Below are 13,632 nucleotides of genomic sequence, written 5' to 3' on the forward strand. Positions count from 1 at the left end.
ACAATAACAATAGCATTTAAACAGTTCTTACTATGTCAAGCACTATACTAAGTCCTAGAAATAGAAAAAGGAAAAAGACAAGTTTCTGATTTCAAAGAGCTCCCAAGTTTAAGGTACAAACCAGCAACTATGCACAAACAAGCTGAATAAAAAGTCTGTGAACTTTTTAAAAAATAATACATTTTGATAACTACTTTGGTTAATTGGTCAATTTTTTGTCAATCAGTTAATAAACATTAAGCACCCACAGTGTGTCAGGCAAAGAGGTTAGCATTGGCAGAACAAAGAAAGGAAAGAATAGTTTCTGCTCTGGAAGAGCTCGCATTCTATGTGTTTTATTTTATACATTTAAAAGCATTCTGAGATGGGGTCCATAAGTTTTACCAGACTGCCAGAGAGGGCCATCATATACAGACATACAAACACACATACATACCGGGCACTCTAATCTATGTACATACAAAATATGTGCAGAAAAGTTATAATGCATATACAAATAAAAGAGAACCCAGAAATGGCTCCTTCAGAAGTGGGCTTTGAGCTAAGTCTTGAAGGAAGCCAGGGAAGCTCAAGAGATGGGGATGAGAGGGCAGATCAGTTTTAAAACCAAGAGCAGAATAAAGGATGCTTCACGGTCTTAAATTCTTGCCAGTCGCTTTTTTCAGTCTTTCAGACTATGAACTCTTGAAAATCTCATGTCCTGCAAGAGGTTGAGTAAACCAACTATTATTAAACATCTATACTATGTGAGGCGCTGTGCTAGGCACTATACAAATACAAGGAATGAGACACATTGAATTAATGTTCTGATGGATCTCTGGCTTTTCTATCCCCTATTTTCACTTTGATGTGTGACTTGAAAAAACAAAACAGAACAGAACAAAACTGGACTAATGTAAGGGCACCATCTATGTTTGTACCCATCTCCACAATGTAAGATCAAATGGGGGAGGATGAGGAGTGTTCAGTGCATCACAGGATAAGAGTTGTTGACTAATATTTATATACTTTTTAGCATGACAGGGATAATGATAGTGTTAAAAAAAAAAAATCCAGTAACAGCATGTTCAGATTTGTTTTTTGTTCTTATTAAAGTTTGGTTTAAATTGTTTGCTAACTCCCTGAGTTGTCCAAGTATTGTTGCTTCTCTCTTTCCCGTGCACTTACAGCAATACCTCCCCATATCTACCTCCCCATTTCAGGTTCTGGTAAGAAAAGAAAATAGCCTGATGTACACACAGGCTCTGGGCAACAGGCCAATGCCACACAATACTGATATCAAATCAAGAGAAACATATCAAAAACAATGCATTTGGATTTTGATACCACCCATTTACATTGTATACATCTTGAGTGAATATTATTTTCATGCTGTCTCTCCCACTTGATTGTTAGCTGCATAGAGGTAAGGACTTGTGCTTTTGTCTTTCTTTGTATCTCCAGAGCTTAGCACAGAGTCTAGCATAGTGAAGGCTTAATGTTTGTTGACTGAGTGAATGGCTGCCTATAATGTGATAAAAATCAACTTTAGCAGACTGAATTTTATAAATAGTAGTCAGTTTTTCAAGAGATGCTAACAGAGGAGTAGAATGAAAAGGCTAGCCCAGGTTAGAGAGAGCCCTCCCAAATATCCAGCTACATCATATATCCTAGAAGCAAACGAGCAAACTGACACAGAAATAGGAACAGATCCATTATCCCCTAAAAGTTAGTTTGGCCAGAAGGGAGTTGGAGGAAGTGAAGAGTAATTTGGAAACATGCTGGCCTGGATAAGGCATGAGGTAACTATAACTGGGTGGCTGCCAGGAGAGGTAGGGAGTCGATTAAAAGAAGAGATAAGAGGCAAAGAGAGAGGGTTGCAGAAAGATGAAAAGAACCAAAACCAATTCACTTGCTATTTTGCTGAGGTCCTTGGTGACAATGATTTATTTTCGTACTCAATTATTCCTCATCTACAGGAGTACATCATATCTTCCCAGATTGTTCATAAATTTCTATCAACTTCAGGATCAAATATAAAAATCATTCACTGTTCAAAAGCCCTTCAAAACCTACCCCCAAAAAACACCTTTCCAATCCTCTTATACCTTACTCCCCTGAACTATTACTCCCACTATGTACTATCCCCTGAATAGGACTTTTCATTGACTGTCCCCCCCCCCCCCCCGCCACCCATGACCAGAATACACTCCATCTTCATTTCCACTTCCTGACTTTCTGGCTTTAAGTCTAGGTCAAATCTCACATTTTGGAATGGTTTCAGATAAATTTGAGAAGACTTGTATGAACTTGGTGCAAAGTTAAATGAGAAGAACCAGGAGAGCAATTTATAAAATAACAATATTGTAAAGATCATCAATATTGACTTAGTAACTCTAATCAAGATAATGACTAGCCACAGTTCCAAAGAACTCATATTGAAAAATGTTATCTACTTCTAGAAACATAATTGATGACTTTGAGATTGCAGACTGAAATATAGTTTGTTTCTTTTTTTTTTTTTTTTTTTCTTTTTCTTTCTTTTTTTTTTTTTTTTTGACATTCTAAATGTAAGAGTTAGTGACTATACATATTTGTAATGGGTCTTGTTTTTCTTGCCTCCAGATGGCTGGAAAGGGATAAGGAGGAAAGTTCAGAATTGAAAGTTTTAAAACTAAATTAAAAAAAAAAAAAAAGTTCTACCTTCAATAGGAAGTCTTGCTAGATTCCCCTTATTTGTTCTCTCTGTTGACTATTTCCAATTTATCCTATGTATAGCTTGTTTGTATATATTTTTTCCATGTTTTCTCCTCCATTAGACAGAAGTCCTTGAGGACATGTACTGTATTTTATTTTTCTTTGTATCCCAAGCACCTAGCACAGTGTCTGGTATATGGAAAGCAATATTTACTTATAGAAAGCAATAGAAATAAATATTTACTGACTAACTGCTGCATAAGCTATTAGGGCAACGGTATATTTTTGGATGACAGATACAGTTCATTGCCAGGCCTCTAATTTAAATCCTTTCCAATTGGTAAAATTTGATAGTGTTCATAATCTACTGATAGAGCCTTCAAAAACTCAAGGTCACCTCCATACTAAGATGAAGTGATGATGAAGGACTTCAGCATGTCACTGAAAGTATCTCTTGTCTTACTTTTGGCATTTTTCCCCAAAATTACTAATGTCTAACCTACTATGTTTCGAGAACAGTCAGATTTTCTTTAAGATACAAAAGTAAAAAACACCATCCCAATTTTTCAAGAAACTAGTAAATTAGATAGGGGGATCCCACAACCTAGATCCAATAGACCCTATAAGAATAGTTACCCATGAAAAAAAAATGAAGACCCTTAATGTACTTTTCAGATGCCCTATGATATGATTTTTTTTTTAGATTTGCCAACCTGGTCAAGATGGTTTAAAATGGAAATTTAGAAATAAAAATATTTAAAATTAGATACTACAACGGATAAAATAAAAATGGCATAGAAAGAGCAATGATGGAGGAAGTACCCAGAAATTCATGGAAGCAAAACAACAGGAAGAAGGGTTCTTTATAGTATTAATGTACTCAAGTGTCTATATCCCACTGCACCATTATTCAGGTAACAAACTTTAAATTTTTAACTTAAGAAAACAATCACATACTATTGACATTTGATAGGAAAATATTACTGAAATACAATACTAAAAGGCTATCTTTAAAGAAAAAAGTATCTTTTAAAAGGAGTAATATTGTATGTCAAATAGGTATATATTTGGTTTGGATTTTCTTTTTAATTTTTTTTCCAAAGAGTTACCTTCTCTCTTTCTCATTTCCTTCACCTCTATTAAGAAAGCAAGAAAAACAAAATCCCATTACAAACATGTAGTGTCAAACAAAAATTCTGAATTAGCCCTCAAAAAAGTCTCAATCTGCAGAATAATAACATTTATATAATGCTTATTATGTGCAAGACACTATTAAACTCGAGAGATACAAAAAGAAGAAAGAGACAGTCTCTGGCTTCAAAAGCTCTCAAATCTGATTTGTTATGGTCTAAAGAGCAAAAGAGGTCAACAACTATGCACAAACAAGCTGAATAAAAGGTTTATGAACTTTTTGGAGTTTTTAAAATAACTATTTCATTATGATTATCTTAGATACTAACCATTAAGTATCTTCTACATGTCAGGCAAAGAGGTTAGCATTGGCAGAACAAAGAAAAGCAAAGGATTGTTCCTTCTCTGAAAGAGCTTACATCCTATGTATTTTATTTTATATATTTAAAAGCATTCTGAGTTGGGGTCTATAAGTTTTACTAGACTACCAGAGAGGGCCATCATATACAAACATACAAGCATGCATACACATGCAGACATGCACAAGCCCTATGACCTATGTACATACAAAATATATGCAGAAAAGATAGAACGCATAAACAAATGAAAGAGAACCCAGAAATGCCTCCCTCAGAAGTGAGCTTTGAGCAAAGTTTTGAAGGATCCATGGAAGCTCAAGATGTGGGGATGAGGGGGCAGATCAGTTTTAAACTAAGAGCAGAATAAAGCAAAAGTGAGTCTCCCTTCTTGGTCCTAGATCCTTGTCAATTCCCTAGTCTCCTTTCTTTCAGACTAAGAATTCTTGAAATCCCATTTCCTGTAAAATGTTGAATAAACTAATTAAATATTATTAAACATCTGCATTGTGTTAGGTTCTGTGCTAGGCATCAGGAATACAAATACAAGTAATGAAATGAGACATAGAGAACTTATGTTCCCTTACTTTCTTTTCTCCTCAATTTGCACTCTGAATTCATCACCTCTATGTCAGGAGATGGGTAGCTTATTTCTTTGTGAGTCCACTGGAATTGTGATTGGTCATTGTGTTGATTAGAGTTAGTAAGACTTTCAAAGATGATTGTCTTTATAATATGGTTATTAATTGGTCTCCTAGTTCTGCTCATCTAATTTTGCATCAATGCATGGAAAAGCCTAAAATTTGGATCAGTGCCTCTTCACTGCCAGAGGATCAGAGCCCAACTTTAACATAAAGTTCAAAATCAAGAAATATCCTGGAAAAATGACCAGGCAACAACAACAAAAGAACCTGACCATAAAACAAACAAACAAACAAACAAAAACGCCTATCAAGGAGTCAGGGAAGATGAAAACTCAAACTAAGAGAAGACAATGTAAAAATAACTACAAACACAGCTTCAAAGAAAAATCCATGCAAATTGAACACAGACCTAACAAGAATTCATGAAAGAAAGAGATGAGTTGGGGAGGGAGGGGAAGGGGTAGGGAGTGGGAAATAAGAATGATACAAGAAAATGACAAAAGAATATTAACATCTGGGTGAAAGAGGCATAAAAAATAACATCTTAAAAACAAAATTGCACAAATGGTAAAAGTAAGTACAAAAATTCAATGAAGAAAACAACTCCTTAAAAACCAGAATTAGCCAAATGGAAAAAGAGGTAGAAAAGCTCAATGAAGAAAATAATTCCTTAAAAATTAGAATTGGAGGAGCAGCTGGTTCATACAGTGGATAGAGAACCAGCCCTGAAGTCAGGAGGACTTGAATTCAAATCTGCCCTCAGACCCTTAATTCTTCCTAGCTGTGTGACCCTGAGCAAATCACTTAACCCCAATTGCCTCAGCAAAAAAAAAAAAAAAAAAAAAAAAATTAAAAATTAGAATTGGATAATTGGAAACTAATGGCTCTGTCATATGTCAAGAAACAATAAAAACAAAATCAAAAGAAAGATTTAAAAATGTGAATTATAACATAAACAACTGACTTGGAAAACTGATTGAGAAGAGATCAGATAAGAATTACTAGATACCTGAAATCTGTGATTAAAACCAGAACTTAGCCAAAATGTTTGTGGCAGCCCTGTTTGTAGTGGCTAGAAGCTGGAAAATGAATGGATGCCCATCAATTGAAGAATGGTTGAGTAAATTGTGGTATATGAACGTTATGGAATATTATTGTTCTGTAAGGAATGACCAGCAAGATGAATACAGAGAGGACTGACAGATTACATGAACTGATGCTAAGTGAAATGAGCAGAACCAGGAGATCATTATATCCCTCAACAACGATACTGTTTGAGGATGTATTCTGATGGAAGTGGATCTCTTTGATAAAGAGATCTAATTCAGTTTCAATTGATCAAGAAAACTACACCCAAAGAAAGAACACTGGGAAATGAATATAAATTGCTTGCATTTGTGTTTTTCTTCCTGGGTTATTTATACCTTCTGAATCCAATTCTCCCTGTGCAACAAGAAAACTGTTCGGTTCTGCACACATATATTGTATCTAGAATATACTGTAAATAGGTTACTGTAGCCTATTCTTGTCAATGTTTCTTGACATATGACAGAGCCATTAGTTTCCGATTATCCTACAGTAAATAGGTACTGTAACCTATTCAACATGTAAAGGACTGCTTGCCATCTGAGGGAGTGGGTGGAGGGAGGGAGGGGAAAAATCAGAACAGAAGTGAGTGCAAGGGATAATGCTGTAAAAAATTACCCTGGCATGTCAATAAAAAGTTATTAAAAAAAATAAAAAATAAAACCAGAATCTAGACATCATATTTCAAGAAACTATCAAGATAAACTTCCCCAATATCTCGGTTCCTGGGGATAAAATAGAAATCTAAAGAATTTGCTAATAACCTTTTGAAAGAGATCCCAAAACGAAATCTCCCAGGAATATTATAGCTGAATTCCAGAGCCCCTGGGTCAAGGAGAAAATATTGGAAGTAGTCAGAAAGAAATTACTCAAATATCATGGAACCACAGTTAGGATCACATGAGAATTAGTATCTTCTACCTTAAAGGAGAGGAAAATTTGGATAATGATATTCCAGAAAATAAAGAAACTGGGATTAAATAAAATTACCTACCCAGCAAAATTGAGTATAATCCTTCAAGGGGAAAAAAAGGATATTTAATGAAATTGATGAATTTTAAGCAATGCTGATAAAAAGACCAGAATAGAAAATTTGATACTCAATACAAGGCTCAGAAGAAGCATAAAAAAGTTAAATCATTTATATTCTTATATTGATACATATTAACTTTATCATTACTAGAGCTATTACAAGGATTCTAAAAATGGATAGGTGAGGAAGAGGGGTACACTAGAAGGGAAAGGGAGAAAATTATCTCACATAAAAGACGCACAAGAAAGAACTTTAACAATGGAGGGGAAAATGGAGGAAGGCAATGTTTGAACATCAATCTCATCAGAATTAGTTCAAAGAGAGGAGAATATATATATGTGTGTATATTATATATACACACACACATATATATATACATATATATATACATATATATATACACACATACACACACACACACATATATAAAAATATACATATATATACACACACTCTATTGGGTATAGAAATCTATCTTACCCAACAGGGAAGTAGGAGAAAAAAGGCATCAGAGAAAGATCTGGAAAGGAATGTGATAAAAAGGAGAGTGGGCCAAGGAGGCAGTGGCCAGATGCAAAACAAACTTTAGAAGAAGAACTAGGTAAAAAGCCAGGAAAAAAAAGGATAAACAGAAGAAAATAAGATAAAAGGAAATATCCAATTATCATAGTTGTAAATATGATGAACCCATAAAATGCAAGTGGATAGCAGAATGGATGAGAGACCAAAATTCAGCAATATGTTGTTTACAAAAAACACACTTAAAACAAATATCCACAGAGTTAAAACTAAAGAGCTGAAGCAGAATCTACTGTACTTAAGCTGCAGTTTAAAAAAAGGCATGATTAACAATCATGATATCAAACAAAACAAAAACAAAAATAGGCCTTATTAAAAGAGATAAGCAGGGAAACTATATTTTGCTAAATGGTATTATAGACAGTGAATTAATATCAAAAATTTTACACTGCAGGTTTCTCTGATAAAATGCCTCATTTCTACTAAGTATGTATCCCAAAGAGATCAAAGGAAAAAAAAAAAAGAATAATATGTTCAAAAATATTTACAGTAGCTTTTTTTCATTGGCAAAGAACTAGAAATTGAGGGAATATCCACCAATTGACAGAACAACTGCTTTATGACTGTTCATATAAAAAAAAACTATCAAAGAATAGTTCAGAAAAACTTGGGAAGACCTATATAAATTGATGCAGAGTGAAGTGAGCAGAAGCAGGGGATCATTGAACATTTTAACAGCAATATTATAATGATGATTAACTGTGAAAAACTTAGCTACTCTGATAAAGTGATCCAAGACAGTTCCAATGGACTCATAATAAAAAAAATGCTATCCACCATCAGAGAGAGAACTGATGAATTCTGAGTACAAATTGAAGTTGATTTTTTTCCACTTTATTTTTCTTGCTATTTTTTTGTTAAACATGACTAATATGGAAATGTTTTGTATAATTTCACATACGTAATTGATATATTACTTGTCTATGGAGAGGGAAGGAGATAGAGGAGAGGAGAAAATTTGGAACTCAACTTTTTAAAAAAAAGTTTAAAAATAAATATTTTTTAAATGGCAACAACAAATAAAATCTTATTGGAAGTGACAGAAACTTAAGAAAAAGTGTCTGTCATATATACATATATTGTATTTAACTTATACCTTAACATATTTAACATGTATTGGTCAATGTGCCATCTGGGGGCAGGGGTGGGGGAAAGAGTGGGAGGAAGGAGGGAAAAAGTTGGAGCAAAAGGATTTGCAACTGTCAATCCTGAAAAATTACCTATGCATATATCTTGTAAATAAAAAGCTATAATAAAAAAAATTAAATTAAAAAAAAAGAAAAAGTGTGTCATCTCTGAGCTCATTACAGCCCAGGAAAGCAATGCTGTGCATAGTTATACTATATATCTTTTTAGATGACCTTAAAAATTCATTCAGAGTAGTGTGATTAGTTACAAATCCCTGGGAAAATTATAAAATTTAATAATTATTAGACAAATGGTTCATAAGTATTTAGTTAATCATTTATTACTAGATGCCATTATAAATTCATTAAGAGCAATATTCCACTAAATTCTTATTCTCCATTTATAATATGGAGGTTACCCTGGATTTTTGAAGGCTAATTCTAGCCGAATATTTGCTATGTCAGGTTCTACCAAGATGGAAAGTCTGAAAGCATATGCTAAAGTGAATCAGTCACATATATCTGTGGCCTATAGACAGTATGACAAAATACAGAGGGATTCATTACCATGGTATTCCTAGCATGACTTTGTTGTTGTTGTTGCTTGATGATAGCAACTCTCAAAAACCAGCTACCACGTTTTAGAGGAATTTTAATCAGCACTGGTATAGGCAAGTGTCCACACTGATGAACTCCCAAGAACAATTAGAAAACTGACTTCAGAGCCAGAAAGACTTAGATTCAAATCCTACCTCTGACATATATTGGCTGCGTGACCCTTGGCTAATCATTTAACCTTTTAGTAGTGGAAGCAATTCTATAAAACTATGAATTACACAGGAGGTGCTAACCTACACTGGTAGAGGAATTTCTCAGGGAATTCTCTGTTTTAATAAACACATAGATCCAATCCCTAATACTATCCTTAATAGATTAATAGACCAAGGAATTCTTTAGACATAGTACATTTTTCTTTTACTAAGGAATATGACAAATATTCTCATAAGATCCTTGTAGGCTAAATGTAGAAATGTGGGCTAGAAGATAATAAGGTGAAGTAAATTAGTAGCTACTTGAACAATTGTGTTGGAGGAGTTTTAGCATGCTGATACAGCTTTGTGGAAGATCTCTAGTGGTATGTTGCAGATTTCTTTTGTTTGCTCTACTCTCCAAAACATTTTCATCATTGTCATGAATGAAGGCATAAGAAAGCATATTTATTAAAACTAAGAAGTATAACTACTATTCTAAATGGAGTCAGGATCTTAAGATTTCTTAAAAGCTGAAACAATGAGCCCAAAATAACAGGATGAAATTTAATAGGGATAAAAGTAAATTCTTACTCTTAACTCCAAAAAATAAACTGCATAATTATGAGAATTTAACATAATTCATGTAAATTAAATTTTAAAAATTTTTATTGATGTCTTCTGTTTTTTATAGCAGCATAGAATAGTTATCTCTAGTATTCTTCCTCTTTCTGGAGACCATGTGGATTTTAGTCAAGGTAGTGCTGGTAAATGTTTAACTCTTCAAAAGATATTTGTGTCATGACTTTTAAATTTAATCTCCATTATTAGCATTTCCTCCATCACTTTCTTAATTCTAAACAAATTTTGATTTGTAGCATTTGCCAATTTATGAGGTATAAATGATAAATCTGAAAACTTAACAGTAGTTTCTCCTTAGTGGATCAGAGCTGAGTCCAGCACACTCTCTGGATTTTCAGTGATCTTCAAGCTCAGTAAGTGTTAAAAGTGAAACAAAACTACCCAAGAGATTGTTGTAATCATGTTATTGTTCAATTTTGTTCAACTCTTCATGACTCCTTTTGGCATATTCTTGACAATGCTGGAGTATTTTTCCATTTCCCTCTCCAGCTCATTTTACAGATGAGGAAACTGAGGCAAACAGGGTTAAGTGACTTGCTGAGGGTCACACATTTAGAAAATGTCTGAGACTGGATTTGAACTCAAGACCTCATGACTCTGGGTCGGGGGCTCTATCTACTGTGCCACATAATTATTCATTGTGATTATAGGCTATGTTAGTAAAAATATAGTCATACCTAGACAAATGCCCATTTGGATTATTAGAATGCAATTTTAGCTGTAAAACTTTAATAGTCTATTTATTTAATATCCCTAAAAGGACTGATTTCTATTCCTTTGCCTAGAAAGCAGTTAACCTCCCCAAAATAAGAGTCATTATGTGGTAACCTTCAGAGTTGTCTAAATGGCAGGTTCAATTAAGTTCTGCTATTTAAATATGCTTCATTTGCTAGTTTGGAATAGTAATAATTTCATGTGCTCCCAAATAAAGTGCTAAAATAGCAACTCTTCCCTAAGTCACCCTCACTTACCTCTTTTGCCTTTCTTCTTGACATCAGCTTGTTCAGTGATTTTAATATATCATTTGCATTGTTTTCACTTATTTTGTCTTTCTAATTATTTTCAGGTTTTTTTTTTCATTAAAGTTTCAAATGCGTAACCACTGAGAGTCAATGGTTGTTAAATGGGTATTAATTTGGGGTTTCATATAAAGATCAGAAAAAAGAACTAGAGACTGTTATCCCCAGAAGAGAATATTTAAATAGGATAAAACAGTTGCCTATAAATATCTGTAGGAATGTTAAGACAGAAGAAGAACTGGACTTAGGGAATTCAGTTTCAGAGACAACACTAAGACTATCTCATGGAAATTAGAAACAAAGAAGATTTTGATATCTCAAATGATGGATCTCACATATGAGGATAAAGGGAAATATATAAAGGGAAAAGCAAGCCAGAATAAAACAGTAATAATAATATAATAATAATAAATAACATTTATCATTATATGAAATTCTAGTTATTTTTTGGAAGTGATGTATGGTTTTACTTCAAATGACTTCTAAAAACACTATGATTGCAAATACATATAATAAGAGTTTGGAAAAAATAAAGATTCATATTGGCTGTAGTAGGACAGATCTAAGCTAACTGGAACATAGGTAGAGATTGACATAATTAGAAATAAGAGGCTGCCACTGCTGTAGCATGGCTGTAGTCTTCCTGTACACACCAAGGACATCTTAGTGTACATCTGGGGTTATTAGCATAGACTATTGTCTCAAGTAACTTTTATCATCCTATTTAGTATCTAAATCAAAACTTCATGTTCAAGGACAAATTTCCCGAAGGGTATGCCCTGTTCTCTTCTTTTTATTATAATCTTTCTAATACTGAAGTACTGCTAGTTATCAAACGAGTGCAGTGTTCTCATAGGTTTTAACTATTCAAGGGAAAAGCCTTATAGACATCCACTATTTTTGATAAAGTCATTTATTACAATAAGGTTCAAACCTGAGGTAGTCTTGCAATCTGACTGTCATTAGTCTGGGGAATCTCCGTGGGATTTATATGATAGATATATAACAAATCATATAATTATAGGAATCAGTAGAAGGAGAATTCTGCTGTTTATTTGCTTCCAGACAGACTTTTCTTTTCTTTTTTTCTTTTCTTTTTTTTAAAACTTTTTTTCTTCTAGTTATACATGTACATTACTTTTTTTAAATACACATTTCTTTATGAAACATGTTGGGAAAGAAAAATCAGAACAAAAGGGGAAAACCATGAGGAAAAAAAAAACAGAAGAAAAGGGGGGAAAGAAGTGAACATAGCATGTATTGATTTACATTCAGTCTCCATAGTTCTCTCTCTGGATGCAGATAGCATTTTCTATCCAAAGTTTATTGGGATTGTCTTGGATCACTGAACCACTGAGAACTGTCTTTTATAGTTGATCATTTCATAATCTTGCTGTCACTATGTATAATGTATTCCTGGTTCTGCTTGTTTCACTTAGCATTAGTTCATACAAATCTTTCTAGGCCATTACAAAATCAGCTTGTTTATCATTTTTTATAAAACAATAATATTCCATTACTTTCACATACCATGACTTATTTATTCATCCCCCATTGATGAACATCTACCCATTTTCCAATTCTTTGTCACCATAAAAAGAGCTGCTACAAACATTATTGTATATGTGGGTTCTTTTCTCTCTTTTATGATTTTCTTGAGATACAAATTGCTCTCCAGAATAGTTAGATAGGATCTAACCTAGCCAGACAGGTTAGATAGTTGCTTTTCTAAAAGAACTTTTTAGTCTGTTTTAATCTAAGCAATCTCTTTTGGTTCTCCTGATGTTCCATTCCAGAGTTTAGTATTAGTCTGTGCAATAATTTATCAGTAGTTCATGTCAATAAAGTAACATGCTAACAATAAATAAATAAGTATTGAAATGCTCCCCACATTATAGGAAAGTGTACTTGAATAAAAAAAATAAATCTCATCTAGGGCCACCCATCCTTCATTTTATCCAGTCATTTCACAAATAACAACAACAACAAAAGCACCAGGAAGCATTTATTAAGCTCTTACTATGAGCTAGGTAGTATGTTAAGGGCTGAGAATATAATTATTCTTTCAACATCCAGAGAGTTAGGGGGACCATCCTACCCATCTGGAAAATCTGTATAAAAGTATCAATCTTTCCCTTCATATCAGAAAAGAAGTCTGAATTATTATGGCATTAAAAGATAAAACATGTTGTTATATACAATACTATACACATATTTTGTACATTTCTAAGTTTCTAAACATTTCTGTGTCATCTGTGGCTTTCATATGTCTAATGAAATCTTAGCTGCTGCCCTAATTCCAGTAATCCTGTCATACTTTTCCATAGACCTCATCAGAAGAAAAGGAACTTTTATCTTTTTCATGAATGATGCTTGATCCAATCACAGGGACTTTTCTGAGATTGTCTTATTGTAAAACCTCCTGAGATCATTTAATTTTCCTCTGATCAATTCTGTTTTTTCTTACTTTCCCTTCTCTATATAAATTTTCATCTCATTTTACTGGGTTGCCTTCTTTCTTAAGAAGGATGCCCATCACCCTTACCCCAAGTAAATGTCCAAATAAATGCCCTGTTTGGTTTGAATTCTT

This window comes from Antechinus flavipes, chromosome 1, assembly GCF_016432865.1.
Source record: "Antechinus flavipes isolate AdamAnt ecotype Samford, QLD, Australia chromosome 1, AdamAnt_v2, whole genome shotgun sequence".
Taxonomy (NCBI): Eukaryota; Metazoa; Chordata; class Mammalia; order Dasyuromorphia; family Dasyuridae; genus Antechinus; species Antechinus flavipes.